Source organism: Gracilinanus agilis, chromosome 2 (assembly GCF_016433145.1).
Source record: "Gracilinanus agilis isolate LMUSP501 chromosome 2, AgileGrace, whole genome shotgun sequence".
In the NCBI taxonomy this organism is placed as follows: Eukaryota; Metazoa; Chordata; class Mammalia; order Didelphimorphia; family Didelphidae; genus Gracilinanus; species Gracilinanus agilis.
In genome coordinates, this window is record NC_058131.1 from 194638664 (window position 1) to 194657624 (window position 18961).

General features: G+C 33.0%; 1 non-coding gene across 1 annotated transcript; it reads left to right on the top strand.

Moving 5' to 3' along the window:
• Nucleotides 1–1240: 1240 nt before the first annotated feature.
• On the top strand, nt 1241–1347 carry LOC123238401. The gene has a single exon (XR_006505589.1). It is a non-coding gene; the product is annotated as a U6 spliceosomal RNA (small nuclear RNA).
• The last annotated feature ends 17614 nt before the right edge of the window (nt 1348–18961 follow it).

Sequence of the window (18961 nt, forward strand, 5' to 3'; positions counted from 1 at the left end):
TATATATATATATATATATATATATATATATAATATGTGTGTATATATATATATATTCATTCAAAACCTATTTCCATATTATTCATTTAAAACCAAAACCCCTAATCATATAACTATATAGACAAGTGATAAATCATGTTTTCTTCTGGATTTCTACTCCCACATTTCTTTCCCTAGATGTAGATGGCATTCTTTCTTAGTTCCTCAGAAGTGTCCTGGATCATTGCATTTCTTATAGTAGCAAAGCCAATTACATTTGATCATCCACAGTGTTTTAGTTACTGTGTATAATGTTGTCCTGGTTCTGCTTATTTCAATCCACATCAATTCATGTAGGTCTTTCCAGTTCTTATTGAAATCAATCAACTCATCATTCCTTATTGAACAATAGTATTCCATCACTATCATATACCACAATTTGTTTAGCCATTCCCCTATTGAGAGACAACCCCTCATTTTCCAATTTTTTGCCACAACAAAAAGCACAACAACAAAGAATATTTTGATGGCTAAATGAAATAAGGAAAAAATACCTTATTTTATTTCAAAATATGTGTTTGGAAAAGAATAACTTTTAGATTAAAATTAAAAAGTTTAGAACAAAAAAAACAGTGGCATAGATAGAATTATATCACCCTGTGTATGATAAGGTATATCACATTGATAAGATCATGTATATGTAGGAATAATTGGATGATGATTTAGAATGGCAGAGTTAAAGCTTTTATACTAAAAAATAGGAGATGAGTATGAAGATTTGGATGACACATATGTCGCAAAACTGTGTTAGGAACATAGAATTAAAGAACATTAGGCCTTTTTCATAACTGCTCTGTGGGTAAAGATAAGCTTTAAAATGAAAAATATTAACAGTAGCGGAGTGAGGCATGATTTTAAAAAGTATAAATTCCATGGGGGGGAAGTGGGAAGTTGTTGCTTTTTAAGTGAAAGGTGAGTAAGTTAGAGTCAGGCAGCTTTGAACTAAACCACTGAGAGATATATGAGTATAGAAGTATAAGAAATGGAGGCTAAGGCTGAGGAGGGAAAAACTTAGTGAGCGAAAATGAAATGTCAGGGGGTTGGGAAAACTATTTGTTGGAGCAATTTGAAGAGACCATCCACAAGAATTGTTAGCTGACAGATGGCTTTGGCTACGTGATTCCTGAATGGCTAAATGAAAAGTCCAGTTTCAGCAGATCAGTGAAATTCAGTAGCTTCAGGATCATTAAAAGTTTGAGTTGTGCTTGCTTGAGCAGCACATATTCTAAAATCGGAACAATATGTAGAAGAGTAGCATGGTCCCCGTGGAAGGATGACATGCAAATTCATGAAGCAGTCCATATTAGAAAAAAAATTTAAGAGAGGTAAAGCTCCTCAGAAACATACATGGAATCATCCTGGCTCCAGTGCTTTGAGATGGAAAATCAGAAAGTGGAAACAAGTACTGCAGCTATGGTATAAAAAGGACTAGTTTACCTTGACCAGAAATTTAATCTGGTGTGAAAATGAGGGACACTGTCTTGAAAAGCAATCTCTACAGGTAGAAATAAGGACTTGGAACTCTACCTGCCCAGAAACACACAGGAAATATATGAACACTGTTACAAAACATTCTTCACACAAATAAATATAGATTTCAATATTTGGAGAAATATTAATTTTTCATAAATAGGAAGAGCCAAAATAATTTTTAAAAGATAATATTGCCTTTATTTAGTTATGTGGTAACACAACATATATTATAGACCTAATAAAAATAATTACAAAATTTATCTGGAGGGAAAAAAGATCAGTTGTGTCCAACTCTGTGTGATTCCATTGGGGTTTCCTTGGCAAAAATAGTGGAGTAGTTTGTTATTTCCTTCTTATTTTACAGATTAGCAAACTGAAGCAAACAAGGTTAAGTGATTATCCTGGCTTTACGCAGCAAATAAATATCTGAGGCCAGATTTAAACTCAGGAAGGTAGGTTTTCCTGAATCCAGGATTAATGCTCTAATCTCTGAATCATTTTGAACAAAATCTTGAGAATATCAAGAAAATCATTAAAAAAGTGAAAGGAAAGAGACTTAGAAGTATCAGATTTCAAACTTTGATAGAGAACTGATGAACTCAGAGTAGAGGCTGAGGCATTTATAGTTTTATTTCTTTTTTCACAATATGCCTAATAATTTTTTATTTCATATTTGTAGTTGGTTTTATATTTCTTGACTGCTGAATGGTTGAAGAAGGAATGGTAGGAAAAAGATAATATGAAATTAAAAATACAATTTAATTTGATTTTAAATTTCCATGAAAGATCAAAGAAAAAAGCAAAAATGCCTGGATGTACAAAAATATTTATGGTAGCTCATTTCACACAAGCAAAAAATTTTAAAATAAAGAAATATCCATCAATTGGGTAATGGATAAACAAATCATGGTATACAAATGTAGTAGGATACTATTCCATTGCAGGAAATCATGATGGTAATTGTTTAAAAGTTACCTAAAAAGATTTATGTGAACTAATGTGAAATGAGTAAAACTAGAACAAATTTCACAGTAGGAATAATATTGTAAAAAAAATCAACTGCAAAAGACTTAATAACTCTAATCAACCCAATGGTGCACCACAATTTCAAAGGATCCATGATGAAAAAGATACCATCAAGCTCCAGAAAGAGAACTGAAAGACTCAGAATACAGGTTCAGGCATTTGTAGTTTTCTTTCTTTTTTCCATAACATGCATAATGAAGAAATGGGATTTTTTTCTTCATATTTGTAATGGGTTTTGTATTTCTTGACTGCTCAGTGAGTGAAGGAGTGGTAAGGAGGAAGAGAATCTGGAATTAAAAATGCATTTTAATTTAATTTAAAATGTCCATGATAGTGAACCCAAATAGAGATAGATACAGAAATTTGATAGAATCAACATAAATATGATAACTGAAGCTACAGACATGGCTTAGTTTACTAGAAAAAAAGAGAGAAGAACCTAATTATTGAATAAATGGAGGAGATACTCATATTGAGGGGACAGAGGAACCAGCAGAGAACAAGAAGATAGGGCAAAAAACCTATAGTGAGGAAGGAATGATTAGCCATGCCATTAGCTTTATTCAAATAAGATAATATTTGTAAAGTTCTTAGCACACTACTTGGCACATAGTAGACACTTAATAAATATTTATTTCCTTTTTCTACCTCATACTTCATGGAAATAAAAGGAGAATAAGGACTGAGAAAAAGACATTAGTTTAGGTTATTAGGAGAATACTAGTTCTAGGACTCTTTGAACAATTTTTTTCAAAGTAATCTCTATATCCTTTTTAGTTTCCATATTGTTTTAATTCCTTGTACTCTATTTGGATATTTGTATAGGACAGCTAATAACTTAATCTTTGAAATTTTGGTTTATTCTCTATCCAATGTCAAAATTAATCTTTTAAAAAGATATCATGCTTTGTCCCATTGTCAGTATATATAAATCATCTACATTGTTTAAACTTATTTAAAACTTTAAATATCCATGCTTTCATCATTCTAAGGACTCCTTTCACTAAGGCACATAGCAGTACCCTTATTATTTAGCAGATGGTCTTAAAGAATTTCTGTAGTCACAAATTCATCATTTTGTTGTCAAAAGAGTGATGAACTTCTCTAGACTTTTTTTGGCTGATCCTCAGACAACAGGTATAGTGTTGATTATTAGAACTGTTATTAAAGCTATTACAGGTTCATAGGATCTATCAGAACTGGTATTCTACTGGTATAGCCTTCAAGAACACAAAATTATATCAATACATCACTCAAGCTTCAAATCTAGACTTGAGTCAAAAATGTATTTTATTTCAAATGTTATTAATTCATTCTTGTTCAGTTTCACAGAAGTATCCAACAAGGATTCAAATCAACTTGTATGTATACACTTACTAGAAAGAGAAAAAAGAAGTTTTTAAAGTTCTTAACATATTGATTAAATTTTACTTTTCTAGTTAAGTCTGGCTAAAAATGAGATGAATTCAGAGTAATTAAATGAATTCAGTTTAAGATTTTAAAATCATCATCATCATTCATTGGGCTCATTGTTATTACCACTTACCAATATATCACATGAAACAGAAAAATGTAAGAAAAAAATTTTATTTTCTAAATAAAAATACGATCTATATTTCTCTTACTCTTTCCTTCAAAAAAGTTACCCCAACTAGAAAATTAAAATGTCAAGCAAAACTACTACTATTAAAAATGTATCAAAAGCCAATTTCTTTTTTCTTTGAAATATAGACCTCATACAGGATTTTGTGACGTGATTGGTATAGTTTAATTAGTTGAATGACCTCAAGCAAGCTAAAAGCTTCCATTTGTCATTCACAGAATGAAGTAGTTAGATCAGTGACCTCCAAATCAAATTTTACTTTTTGAATTGTGTGATTCTTCATGTGACATTGTTTCTTTATTATAGTATTAACCTTTTATTTTATATTTTTTAATATTTATTTTTTAGAAAAGTTAACATGGTTAAATGATTCATGCTCTTACTTTCCCCTTCACCCCCTAACCTTTTAAAATGACAAAATCTCTTTGGATTTTTTTCCTCTTTAAATTATAGCAGAGAAATATTCATTTCCTTTGCCACTCTCCAGTGTGTCTCCTAAGTATTATATAATAAGACTGACTTTTAATTAAAAAACATACTATAACTAAGCATAGAAATGAAAATTATTCCCTTACATATAATCACCTTAAGATATTTATCCCAATGTTGCTACTGCTATTCAAAACATTTTTCAAATTCATTAGGTATAATCTCCGAAGTCAGGGGCACATTTTTTGGCATAACCTTGATGTTTGAGTGTAGATGTGTTTTTTAATAATCAAAATAAAATGATGACTTTGCTTATGACTCATGTTTACACTACTTTATAGTTTTTCTCATTAATTCTATGAAACAGATTGGCCCTTAATTTTCTCACTTGGAAAATTCAAACTTGAAAGGTAAAATGACTTGCCCAAAATCATACAGGTGGAAAATGGCAGCTCTTAGATTCAGGTAGCAAATGGCAGTTCTAGGATTGAAATTTAGATCCTCTGACTACTGACCCAGAACTTTTACCATGGCTCCATACTGAGTCTCATGATAATGACAATAAAAGGAAATCAGTTAGTCCTTGAAGCAGTACGTTCAACTTTCATATTTCTAATGGTTAAGAAGATTTTCTTTTCTTAAATCTATAATGTCAATTATAATCAAATCAACAGACTATAACTTTCTTGAGGGCAGGGAATGTTTGGTTTTTATTTCAGCACTCAGGAAAGTGTCAAATATTTGTTGAACTTAACTCAATATCCAAAACAAATATCTACTCTTTGTATGTCCTCCACAAAGTCATTATATGATGCATTACAATGTCACAGAGGTGACTCAGCTTCCAAGTATTCAAAGGCTGGACCATGAAGCAAAAATTCTGATAGGCCCTATCACTGAGAAAGCTCTTAAAAGTATAGGCTGTTGTCATAAGGTTTCTAAAAATTAGCTAAGTTAAGCATGGAAAAGTCAATAACCAGTAAGCTGGTCACTTGATGAATTCTTTTCTCATAATAATCCACGATAGAGGGTAATGGGACTAGGATCTGTGATTTCATTGTTATAAATAACTCTGGAGTATGAAGGTTAGCCTACCAATATATTTCAGCACCTTCTCTGCAAGTTATAACATCAAAGGTTTGCCTAGTATACTAAGAAATTAAGTAAGTTGACTAGTTTAACATCCAGTTTGTATTATAAGTCAACCACACATGAAAAATTGAAAAATATGAAATGGCTTTCAGAACTATGTAGACAATTTCTAAAGTGACTGTGGTAAAATGGAAGAAAAGGGAGGAAAGGGTGTTAAGGAATATAGTTTCAGGATACCTCTAAACATAATTTAACTGTTAGTGCTCTAACTGTGATTCCCTATTTCACTGATGGCAAACCTAGGGCATGGGTGACGAAGATGGCATGCAGGGAGCTCTCTGTGGGTACCCCCACCACCTCCACCCAGAGTTTATTATTAAAAAGACAGAGGAATTCAAGCAGAGCTGCTCTCCTCCTCTCTCCACCGAGCCTAACAACATTCTTTCACATCACCCACCTTTTGTCCAGCAGCCCAATGGGAGCACTTTTTCCTCCCCTGTGTGGGGTAGAGGGGAGAGGCTGATGAGTGGGGTACAGAACTTGGTCTCTGGTGGGGGGTGGGTATGGCACTTTGTCTTGGGGATAGCGTGGGGGCAGAGCCTGGCACTCCATCTCTAAAAGACTTACCATCACTGCCCTTGTTCATCTACCAACCAATGAACCTATTACCTTGGATGAATTGAATCATATCAATCCTGATATTTTGTTCTGAATTAAAACTGAAGACAAAAGAAAGCTGCACTGAAATCAAAGTATGATTCATCTTCTCCTTGGAAAGATAAATAGCAAGGTGGGTTTAGATGTGTCCAAAGGCAATAAGAAACATTATTTGATGGAATGTTTAGTTGTGTTGTATTATAGAGATTATTAAAAAGCATTTGTCAAAGATCATTATAAAGATATTTGGTGTATGTTATTAACATTGCAGTAGATGATAAAGCAGAGAAATTCTATTAAGAACTCAGTATGACCTGTCACATTAAATCAATATAGTCTTTAATACCAAGTAGATATAGGGGAAGAAGACCACAAAAATCTTTGAATATATGGTTTGGTAAAAAAAATGAGAAACCAAGAGACTGTAGAACACACAAAAGATTCATATATGCATATCACAAATATATCCTTCAAAATGAAAGTCAAAAAAGTGTTTGATATGTTGAGTACATAAAAAAGAAACATGTTTTAATATTAATTAATAATTTATTGGTTGAGATACAATTATATATAATATAAAATAATATAAGTAGTAATAATTAATGATTAATAATTTTAATAATTAAGAAAAACTGATTTACTTATAAGGAAGTCATATTCAAATTCTAAAGGCAAAGTTCAAAATCAAAGCAACAGTAAGTTATTAGAAAAACTAAATATAAGAAAACATGACATTAAATTAAGGCAACTACAACCTGGCATATTTAAACAAGATATTAAAGCATCTTCAGTAATATAATAATTAAATTTTATTGCCAGATGTATGTGTGTGTTATAAAACCTCTAGAAACAGTGAAGCAGCAAAGGAGAAAAGAAGTTTAAACAAAGATGAAGGAAAAGATTCAGCTAATGTAGGTAAATCAGAGAACAAATAGTAATGAAACTAGGGAAGACAATAAACAACAGAATAAGCAAATGACAGAAAAGATCTGTAAATATTTTTACAACAATCCCTTTCTCTCACAGAAAATGGAATTTATGCCACTGAGCCTCTAATATCCTCATCCCCAGAATGCTACACACTAAAGAAAATAAAAATGGGAAGGACATCTAACTAGACCAAGTACATACATTTGGCAAATGACAAAATTTGGGGGCATCAAGGGACTTAATCTCAAGATGACTGAAGGAAAGGAAAATACGAAACACTTGATATGAAAAGCATAGACTCTGATTTTACTGAAAATATTAAAAAGAGAGTGTTGTGAAAACATCAATCCTAATGTGCCTACTTTATCATCTCCCAAAAAAAAATCTAAGAATTACTCTCAATACAAAGAAAGGTCATACTTGACAAAAGTATGAAAAAAGTATTGTTGGGCTTTAACAAATGATATTCTTGTATAGCAGATGACATTTTCAAAGAAGCATAATTTGACTGAAAATCATAGAGAATTCAAGATTTTACCTTGTTTATTTTTCTTGACTATAAAAAAGCATCTGATTGAAAAGATTTCACCCTTACTATATATACAAAGAATAAATCAAGTGGGTAAAAGACTATTGTTTTGACTATGATATACAATTGAAAATTCTTGACTTAGTCCTTTAACACCTTGAAAAGGTGATCTGAATATCAACCAAGTCCAGAATTCTACAGAAGCATAAGGACTCAAATATCTCCTTGAAACAAATCCAATTTTAAAAACTCCTTATACCACTAGTATTGCTATAGGGATACATGCCATAGAACATCATTTTCCATATAATAAAACTTGTGGGATTACATGAAGAGTAAAAGAGACGCAAAATAAGCATTTGTTTTAATAGATTTAATATTAGTGAGGTAGGTGACATAATGGATAGAGTACTTGACATGGAGTCTGGCCTCAATCACTTAATGGTTGTGAGACTGGAAAAGTCATTTATTCTGTCTGTCTACCTCATCTTCTCATTTTTAAAAGGAGTATAGGAACCACTACCTCCCAGAGTTTCTGTGAGGATAAAATGATATAATGACTGTAAAACACTTTGAAAACCTTAAAATTCTATATAAATGCTAGCTATTATTTTATTAGATTTTGTTATTTTTATAAATAACTATATATGATTAAATCATGACCATCTGTAAATTCCATTATGTGATGCTAAAATGATTATATGGAAATGCAACATAAAGATGGCGGAAAGGCAATCTTGTAGTGGGTTGGGCTGTGGTAAGGACTGATTTAACAAATCCATATAGTAAAAACCTTAAACCAGTGAATAAGATGAGGACCGTGACCTGTATTAGGATAGACCCAGGAAATAGAGATGAGTTGCTCTCAGAGAACAATAATGGCTTGGCATTTTTCCTAGTTATATTCTGAAATGGAGTAGAACTCATAACTACTAGGGTTAGTATTAATGGTGAACAGGGCCATTCAGATGTGAAGCAGCATACTCTGATAGTTGCCTTGAATTAAGTTTATTTAACTATCAGGGAATGTCAAATAGAACAAGTATAATCTCGGTTTAATATGTTAACCCTTCACAAATCTGAAGACCAGTGTTTTATTCCCTAATAGTATTTTCTTCCTTTAATTGATTTTCATCCATGCTATGGTTCTCCCTCACTCTGGTCAGAGATTTTTCACTCTCTAGCTCATCTTCTAGACACTAAAGTTTATTAATATCCTTCCTAAAATGTGGTGCCTAGAACTGTACATGATACTTCACATATGTTTTAGCCAGAGTATTGTTGTAAGATCAACACTTTCCCTGTTCACAATACAATGCTGATTTTATGAAAACTAAATAAAATATTAAAACCACTGGTTGATTTAATTTTAAAAAGAAAATCAAATTACCAGTTTCAAAAATGAAATGAGTGAATGCATCACCAGTGAAGATGAAATTAAAGAAATTATTGTTATTTTATCTAATTATATGCCAATAAATCTGATAATCTAAGTGAAAGATATGAACATTTATAAAAATATAAGTTGTCTAATTTAATAAAAAAGGAAATAAAATACTTAATTCCATCTTAGAAAAAGAAATTGAACATGTTAGCAATGAACTGCTCAAGAAAAAGTTCCCAGTGCCATATGGTTTCATAGGCAAACTCTACCAAATATTTAAAAAACAATGAATCCCAATGCTATTTAAACTATTTGGGAAAATGAGCAAAGGAGTCCTAACAAATCCCTTCTGGGATACAAATATAGTACTGATACCTCTATTAGGAAGAGAAAAAAACAGAGGAAAAAAAACTAAAAAAGACCAATGGCCTCAATAAATATTAAAGAAAATTTTAAATAAAATACCAGCAAGGAGATTATAGAAATACATAAAAGATTATTAACTATAACCAGGTGTGATTTAGAACAGTATTGTGAGCTGTTTCAATATTAGGAAAGTCAATGGAATAGTTGGCTATGTCAGTTAAAAAAATAGAAATGTTTATTTCAATAGATGCAAAAAAATACTTTTGACTAAATGCAACTGTTCCAATTAAAGACATCAAATAAAGATATGGGAATAAATGGAGCTTTCCTTAAAATAATGAATAGTATCTATTTAAAACCATCACCTGTAATAGAACAATCTAGACTCTATCCCAATAAAAACAGGGGTGAAGCAAGAATGCCCATTATCCCCACTATTGTTCAATATTGTGCTAAAATTCTAATTATAGCAATAAAAGAAAAAAGAAATTGAAAAAATTAGAAGAGGCAATGAAGAAACAAAATTATCAGTCTTTCCAAGTGATAAAATGGCATCCTTAGAGAAAGAATCAACTAAAAAGCTGTTGAAATACTTAACAACTTTAGCAAAGTTGCAATATATAAGAGAAACCCACATTAATCATCAGCATTTCTCTGATACTACTGATAAATCCCAGCATCAAGAGAAAGAAAAAGAAATTCCATTTTAATTGACTGTAGATAATTTAAAATACTTGGGATTCTGCTTGCCAAGAAAAACTCAGGAACTATATGAGCACAATTACAAAATACTTTTTTACACAAATAAAACTCAGATCTAAACAAATGGAAAAATGTTAATTGCTCCTGGGTATGTTGAAAACCAATATAATAAAATGATAATTTTATGTAACTTGTCTACTTATTTAGTGGTATCCCAGTAAAATTTCCAAAAATATTTATGGAGATAAAAATTAATAACAAAACTCATCTGGAAGAACAAAAGATTAGGAATTACAAGGGAATCAATAAGAAAAAATGTGAAATAATGTAGCCTAGCAGTACCATATCTCAGATTGTATTTCAAAATGTTAACCATCAAAATAATCTGGTTCTGGTGGTGATTGATCAGTGGATTAGATTAGATGCACAATAGCTAGTAATTAGTAGATAATTTAGACATAAAAGTTGATATCATAAGCAAATTAGGATGGCATGCAATAAATAGTTTACATGTCAGATCTATGGGTAAGGGAAGAATTCTTAATCAAATAAGATATAGGGAACATTATACAAAAACAAAAAGGATAATTTTGATCATATTAAGTTAAAAAGGTTTTGTACAAACAATACCACACAACCAAGGTTGGAGGGAGAGGAGAAAGCTGGGAGGGGTTGGGGACTTACTGCAAGTGGCTCTGATAAAGTTCTAATTTCTTAAATAGAGAACTGAGTCTCTACTACACCTTCTGTTATCCTGCCTGTGGCTCTATGATATTTTCATTGTTTCTGGCCTCTTGCAATATCTTCTTTTTGACTTTGGAACTGTGGGATTTGGCTATAACATTACTGGGAGTTTTCATTTTGAAGTCTCATTCAGGAAATAACTGGTGGATTCTTTTTATTTCTGTTTTACATTCTGGTTCTAGGATATCAGAGCAGTTTTTGTTGTTGTTAATCATTTTTAAAAATATGGGAAGACTATTTTTTTATTATGACTTTCAGATAGCCCAGTAATTCTTTTCTTTTTAAAAAATGTATTTATTTATAATATTTTTCTGTGGTTACATGATTCATGATTTTTCCTATCCCCTCTTCACTCTCCCAGAGCTGACAAACAATTCCACTGGGTGATACATGTGTCATTGTTCAAACTTTTTCCCATATTATTCTTATTTTCAATAAAGTGATCTTTTAATACCAAAACCCTAATCATTTCCCCATTGAACCACATGATTGATCATATTTTTTTCTTCTGCATTTCTCCTCCCACAGCTCTTTCTCTTGATGTAGATAGCATTCTCTCTCATAAGTTCCTCAGTGTTGTTCTGGATCATTGCATTTCTACTAGTAGAAAAGTCTGTTATTATTGATTGTTCCACAGTATTTTAGTTTCTATGTACAAAGTTCTCCTGGCTCTGCTCATTCCGCTCTGCATCAATTCCTGGAGGTCTTTCCTTTCAGCACAATACTATCACCATCAGATACCACAATTTGTTCAACCATTCCCCAATCAATGGACACCTCCTTATTTTCCAATTTCTTGCCGCCACAAAGAACACTAGCCCAATAGTTTTTGAATCTTATTTCCTGGATCTATTCTCCATGTCACTTGTTTTCCCAATAAAACATTTTAAATTTTATTCTATTTTTTCCATTATTTTGATTATATCTTATATTTCTTGATATCTTATGTGATCATTAGCTTCCACTTGCTCAATCCTAATTTTTAAAGAAAATATTTTCTTCAGTGAGCTTTTCCATATCCTTTCCCATCAGGCCAATTCTATCTTTTAGGGATTTCTTTTCTTCAGTGAATTTCTACATATTTTTTTTCAATTTGGCCAGCTCTGCTTTTTAAATTGTTCTTTTCTTCAGTCGATTTTTGTGCCACTTTTTATTGTGTTTCTGCTTTTTTCTAGTTTTTATTATATTATTTTCTTCAGTATTTCTGATGTTTTGATGCCTCTTTTACCCAGATGCTGACTTTTTTTCATGATTCTCTTGAATCACTTGCATTTATTTTCCCAATTTTTCCTCATCTTTACTATTTGAATTTTGAAATAATTTTAGCTCTTCCAGGAATTCTTTTTGGCTTTATATCCAATCCATATTTTCCTTTGAGGTTTTATAAGTAGCTGCTTTGAGGTTATGTTTTTATCTTACCTGTCACCATAGTAAGATTCTATGGTCAATTATTTTTTGTTGTTGTTTGCTCAGTTTTCTAGCTTATTTCATGACTTTTAACTTTCTGTTAAAGATGGCCTCTTCTCTTGGGGTGTAGTGGTGGTATAGGCACTATTCTCAGCCTTTTTTGTGCAACTCTTTACAGAGCTAGATCTTGGAGTTTGTAAGTTTTCACTTCTTCTAAGACAGTATGATCTAAGGAGAAACATGGTCCCTGCTCTCCTGGATCTGTGCTCTGTTCTGGGTGACTACAAGCACTCTTTTCTTCTATGGAATTATGACCAGTTTCCCCACTTCTGCTAATATAACTCTTTACCTTAGTGGACCAATGGAATAGATTAGGTAATCAACACACTATGGTTGTTGTGGTTATGGCAAATGACTATAGTAACCTAGCATTCAATTAAATCCAAGGATTCAAGCTTTTGGGAGAAGAACTCATTATTAAACAAACTAGAAAACAGTATGACAAAAACTAGACATAGACCAATATCTCACATCATATACTAAGATGAAATCAAAATGGATACATGGTCTTAAAATAAAGGATGATACCATAAACAAATCAAGAGCACACATAATAGTTCACCTATCAGATCTGAGGATAAGGGAAGAATCTATGACCAAAGAGGACATAGAGAACATTAAGAGAAGGAAAATAGATAAATTTGATTACACTAAATTAAAAAGATTTTATATGAACAAAACCAATGCAACCAAGATTAGAAAGAAAATAAATAACTGGGAAATTATTTTATACCAAATATCTTGGACAATGGCCTCATTTCACAAATATATAGAGAACTGAGGCAAACTTTTAAGAATACAAGTCATTGCCCAAGCCAATGAAGAAATAAAGAGCATCTATAGTCATATGAAAAATGCTTCAAATCACTACTGATTAGAGAAATGAAAATTACAATAACTCTGATATATCACTTAACACCTATCAAACTGGATAATATAAGAAAAAAGGAAAATTATAAATACTGGGATGTGGGAAAATTGGAACACTAATACACTGTTGGTGGAGGGGTGAACTAATATAATCATTCTAGAGAGTAATTAGGAATCATGCTGAAAGAGTCATAAAACTATGTATACTCTTTGATACAGAAATGCTAGTGTAAGGTCTGTATAACAAAGGGAACATAGATAAAGGAAAGTACCCATGTGTGGAAAAGCTCTCTATGTGATGACAAAAAAAATTGGAACCTGAAAGAATGTTCTTCCAGGCAGGAATAGCTAAATAAGATTTAGTATATGATTTTTAAAGTATACTATTGTGCTAAAGAAAACAATAAATATCAATATACTAGTAAACTTTCTTTTATGCCATCCTGCCTCCCCAACAAGGAAGGTCATAGCAATAGATTGTACATTTATCATATATATATATATATATATATATTTCACTATTCATAATATTTTGAAACATGAAAAATATTGCTTACTCTAGAGAAAATATCATAGATTAAATAAAGTGAAGAATATTATTATTGAAGCTAAAAAAAGTTGGAGATAATTCCCAAATTGAAGAGATCACAGATCTATTAAAGTAAAATAACAGAGCACTTTTAGATACAACTAAGTTATAGCTCAAATAGAAAAATCAAATATAAAAACTTAACAAAACTATTTTATAAATGAAGTTTTATAGAAACAGCACTTTAAAAAATATTATGCCACTCTCAGCCTTCAGGGTATCTATAAATTATATTTCTATGATAAATGCACAACTCTTCAGGCTTGACCCAGAACTAGACTGTATTAATTCTATTGAACATTTCCTATCAGAAAATATCTAAAAAATGCTATAGTTTTAAATGTCTTAAGTTTGTCAGCCATAAATGTCAAGAATGATGCAATCTTAAAATCAATTCAAGTAATTGACAGGACATCCTTGAATCTATTCCTCATTCTATAAAATTATAAGACCAAATTATTAGAGAGCAAAATAGCCCTACAAAAGCAATAAGAAAAGAATTGTTTGAAACTCAAACAATTTATCCTGTCTTCAGTTGTATTAACACAGTTTCCCTAAATGGTACAACTCTCAGACACAAAGATCAAACTTATGTACTGATCCTGCCCCTAAATCCAGTATTCATTGACTTCATTAGCTAGGATGAGATATGTAAGTGATACTCAAAAGGAAGCTACAAGAAATAATCAAATGGCAGAAGAACATTTGACAGAGATGCAACAGAACAATTCAACTTTTATTTGTTTCTACTTAATCCAGCAAGGACAATGGTTGTTGAATCAGAAAACTAAGGGGAAAAATTGTAGCTGCCATCCTTTCACAAAAGAGAGAATAACCAGAAAGCACATAGATGCTATGAATAAATTCAGAAATCTAGTCCCTGACTTTATATCTCAAAGAATTTACACTTGTGTTTATAAGATGATAGATTTAGACTTGAAAAGGACCGTAGAAGTCAATGACTCCAACACTTCCATTTTACACAGAAAGAAACCAAAACCTCAAGAGAATGTAAATTACTTGTCCATGGTCACATAACTACTAAATGTCTGAGGCAGGATTCAAAATGAAAGTCTGTCTGACTTCAAGATGAGCACTAAATCCACCATAATATACTTGCCTCTCAGAGATCAGTCAGGCTCAGTAACATGTATTTCTATTAGGATTTATTCAAAATGAACAAATATTTGTTTATATTCAGCATGAGTTTCTTAAAAACTAATCAGTCCAAAATAATTCTATTTCCTTTTAGAGTTTCTAAGAAGCAGAGATAAAAAGGACAGGTATTCGGGGCCAAGAGAACCAACTATATAAAGAATAGAGACAAAAAATGGAATGTCATGTAAGAGTCAGTCTTGCTAAAATGAAGGTGAGTATATAAAGGAAAGTAAAATGTGTCCATGGGTACTAGATCCAGCCAGCTAGGTTATTTGGTTTATTTTAAAAACATTAAGAAGTTCATAAAAGTAGATTATCAAATCTAAAGAAAGAGAACCAGAATAATGAGAAAGCTAGAAAACTTTTCACATGAGGTAGCATGGAAGAAGTGCTCTAAAACTTGAAAAAGAAAAAAAATTAGAAGGATTATGCTTGCTATCCTAAGACTATTTGAATTTCTGTCATATGAATGGATAGAAAGTATAAGGAGACAGATTGTAGCATTACATTAGAAATGCTTATTATTTTATCATAATCATTATAAATAGCTGGAATTTATAGAGCAGCATAAGATTTTTAATCCCTTTACAAAAATCCATACAACAATCTGAGGGGTAGGTGCTATTATTAAACTTATTTTATAGATAAAGGAGCCAAAGCAGGTGGAAGATGAGTGACTTGCCTGGGCTCACATAATAAATAAGAGTCAAATTTTTAACTTAAGTCTGATGAAACTAATTGCAAAAATTTCTTCCCTGTGCCTCCTAGCTAGCTTTAATTTAAAATTTAATTAAAAGAACATATATATGTATATATGTTCTTCATTATGATGACTAAAATTATATATATATATGGGCTGCTTCATTAAGGCACAAATTAATAGGTAGTGGAAGTACTTAGGTAAAGACTAGATGACCCTCTACCAAGGATTCTATACTTTCCACCATGAATTCCCAATTCTATGACTATGTAAACATTATATATTCAAGGATAAAGTTATTTACTTCATATTTATTTCTCTGCACTATATATGAACAAAGGATCCACAAAAATATTTGATGTAGTAGGAAAAGCACTGATTCTAGAGTCAGAGCACTTGGCTCTGAATTTCCATACTCTTACTTTCTACTAATAGAACCTTTAGTAAGTCTCTGACTCACCTTTAAAATAAAGGTGTTAGATTAAATTACATCTAAATTCCCACACACCCATCCAATTTCAAATCAATGGTTCTTTGATCCTATTTAATGTGGATGAGACTATAGAATAATTATGGAATAACTTTATCAAAAATTAAAGTTTTAATGGTCTTTTATACACAAGTTACAAGTTACACTATTTTTCACAATTATTTTTCCCTCAGCAGTCATATATGGGAGGATAATGGGGATGCACAAATAGTAATAACACAGATTTTTAAAAATTACCTCTCCTTACACCACAGATGGCGAACCTGTGGCACAAGTACCAAAGATGGTATGCAGAGCACTCTCTGTGGGTTTGTGGCTGCCCTCCTCAATTCTCCCAGAGCTTATTACTAGAAAAGCAGCAGGACTCAGGTGGAGCTGTTCCCTTCTTCCTCTCCCAACATGCCTGATGATATTTTCTCACCTCACCTGACCTGCCCATCAGCACAATGAGAGCAATTTTTCCCTACCCTGTGTGGGGTAAAGGTGGGGGACAGAGAGCACCTGTAGTGGGTGAGTAGGAACATGGCACATTGTCTGGGGGGAAGACACAGCACTCAGTCTGGGGGGTGGGGTAGGGATGGTGCCTGGCACTGTTTCTAAAAGGTTCACCATCACTGCCTTAGACAATTATCTCATAAGTGATATCCATTATATGTCCAAAGGACTCAAAAACTGTTCCCACCTTTTGAGTCAAGATATCACTACTATCTGTATCCCAAAGTCATTTAAAAGGGAGGTACCTATTTGTATTAAAATACTGCAGCTCTTTTTATAGTATGAAGAATTGGAAACTGAGGGGTTGTCCATCAATTGTACAGTGCCTAACAAGTTGTGGTATAAGAAAGTAATGGAATAATATTCTACTATAAGAAATGATGAGGATGATTTCAAAAAAAACTTGAAAAGATCTACATGAACTGATGCAAAGTGAAGTAAGCAGAACCAAAACACTGAGTAACAACAATATTTTTGATGAACAGATATGATTATGTGGTTATTTCTCAGTAATACAGAATCCAACACAATCCCAAAGACTTATGATGAGAAATGCCATCTACTTTCAGAGAAAGGACTGACTGACTGAATACAGATGCTGGGAGCTAAAATGATGGAGTATTGAACTATCTGCTCTCTCAATCCCTCTACACACACACACACACACACACACACACACACACACACACACACACACACACACACAAACGAAAACAATTGCTCCAAAACAAAGGAAAGGAGGAGGAAATGACTCTGAGGAAAGAAGAAAGATTAGCCCAAGGAGCATAACACCTGTGAAAACCAGAAGAACTTGGGCCAGCACAACATGCTGAATCTCTCAGAAGCAATAAAGCTACAGAACATGGATGAATCCAAGCCAAACCACTGGAAACAGATATAGAAGGCAAAGAGGGCAGGAAACCTATAAATTCTTAGTTGGCAACAGAGCACCTCAGGCAGCAAGGGAGAAAAGTGGAGAAATTGTAAAGTTCAGGAACCTATCTACTCCCACATGGAAACAGAGTACTAGAGGCAAAAAGCAGGCAGTGAGGGAATGGTGAAATGTAGGAAACTATGCACTCCCATGTGGCAGCATAGTTCCAGAGGCAGCAGAGACCAGAGCAGGATACCTGCCCAGCATAAGCCACTTGTCAGGACCAGGGAGGAAGCTGAGCTGGGGCCAATCCCTTGACAGACATAATGTGAGAAACAAATGCAGCTGGACCTTCTCCAAGTACTAGAGGGGAGTACTCTGCAGTCTTGGAACAGTGCTCCCTCTACACCTCAGTAACAGAGAAGAACTTCAACAGATAGATAAGGTAAAGGCAGGGAAAATATCTTGAAAAATGAGAAAAAGACAACAAAAAATGCTGACCTCATTTTAATGACAAGTAACACCAAAAGAGTAACTCAGAAGAGGACAACAATGCCAAAAAAGAAATAGGTGAAGCCTCAAAGGAAAGTATAAATAGATGTCAGGCTCCAAAAGAACCACTGGAAGAAAATGAAAACAGATTGTGGAAAGATGGCATGGTAGGATGTGAAGCTTTCTTGCTCTCCTAAAACCCCCACAAACAACCAAAAATAACTCCATAAAATCAACATTAAAAGTGGCAAAAGCAGATAGGAATCTAGAATGAAGGTGGATCAGCCAAGGGCGACTAGAGAGAAAGGTTTCTAACTGTTTTAGCCTCAATCCCACCACCATAGGCCCTGGAGGCAGGAACAGAACAGACAAAGGGAATCCAAAAGGCAGTTCTAGAGGGCAGGATTAGCAGTCTCCTCTTATTGGCTGAACCAGAGGAGCCTACATCCCCTGAGGATACCACTGGAATCTGTTTCAGAAGGTAAAAGTTCCTGGGAGCAGTTGTATTTGCTGTAGCCTTGGCTCCAGAGACCCAAACTGGCCTATGGCCAGGGACCTAAGGACAGGAACTCGATCCTCATTTATAACAAATAAGGGACTTTGGAAGCCTGCGAAACACAGAATGGACACTTACTCTGTCTGTGCCTGAGGCAGTAGGAGATGAAGAGTGAGGAAGGAGCTGTGAACTAGTGAGTATATTTGCTAAGGAACTGGGACTCTGTCCACTGTAGTCACTCCTAGGAGAAAGGAGTTCCTGGTTGTTGCCACAGGGGAAGGTGGACAAACTGCTTGTACCTGTAATGGCAGAACTGCCCACAGGCTCTGGTTGGAAAATCTGAGGTCAATCACAGA